Genomic DNA, 1,192 nt, shown 5'->3' on the forward strand with positions numbered 1-1,192 from the left:
ATTCCAATTGATAGGAATGTTAATGAGGATTACTTGGAAGAGATTTGCTCTCTTTCTGGCAAATCCATCACAGCCCGTGCTTATGAAGTCTACAACAATTGCAACTGTGGTGAAGGTGACATGGGATTTTATACATGGTTGAGGAAATTAAAAATTTCAGCTTGTGTAGAGCTTTTCTTGTGGAGATTGAGTAAAGTTGCCATCCCCACTAATGAATTTTTGAGGTATAGGAAGCTTACAAATTATGATTTATGTGCTAGGGGCTGCCAAGATGTTGAAAATCTGGAACACATCTCTGTCTGATGCAAAGAGCTGCAGGATACTATCAGGAAGATCCAAGAATGGGGGTTATATATCCCTATTTTTGATTCTATAAATGAGTGCTTACTTGAACTGAGAACTCTCTCTAATTTTGCATCTAATACAGCCAGCCTTTATTGCAATACGGTGTATCAGAATTGGCGTAATAGAAATGTTGTGAAACATGGAAAAACTACAAATTCCAATTCAGTTACAGCAGCAAATGTGTTATATTCTGCTTTTAAAATCTCTAATCCACTCATTGATAGCTAGGGTACTAATCTCCCTAGGGAGTTTCAAAACATTTGGCACCCTCGACCGCTTGATTGGATTAAGATTAATGTAGATGCATCTCTCCTTACTTCTTATAGTACTGGAATTGGAGGTTGCTTTAGAGACTATAAAGGGAGATTATTGATTGCTTTTAGTGAAAGAAGAACACATTGGGATATAGCTCATCTTGAATTGGATGCTATGATGACACTTAGAAGACTCATTCAACCGTGGATGCTTGAAACTAAAGGAGTAATAATTAAAGGTGATAACATCAATGTTATCAAATTCATTCAACATTATTTGAACAAGGCTAATTGGCAAGGTTACAATCAGATTGAGGAGGATTTTCTTTTCTTGGCCGATTTCAATAAGGTAATTCTACATCATGTTCATAGAGATTGTAATAAGGTAGCCGATTTGTGTGCTACTTTGGCTTTAGATAACAACTTTTACTTTGATAGTTCTTCTTTTGCTAACATTCCTCCTTCTCTTTGTTCTTTATTGAAGAAGGAATGTGAGCCTTTTCTTTAGCTTGTATTTAGCTCATTTCTCTTAATTGCAAATGCATTCTTCAAAAAAAAAAAAAAAAAAAAAAAAAGAGGGGTTGGGGGTCCTA

Source organism: Dendrobium catenatum, unplaced genomic scaffold (assembly GCF_001605985.2).
Source record: "Dendrobium catenatum unplaced genomic scaffold, ASM160598v2 original_scaffold_59640, whole genome shotgun sequence".
Taxonomy (NCBI): Eukaryota; Viridiplantae; Streptophyta; class Magnoliopsida; order Asparagales; family Orchidaceae; genus Dendrobium; species Dendrobium catenatum.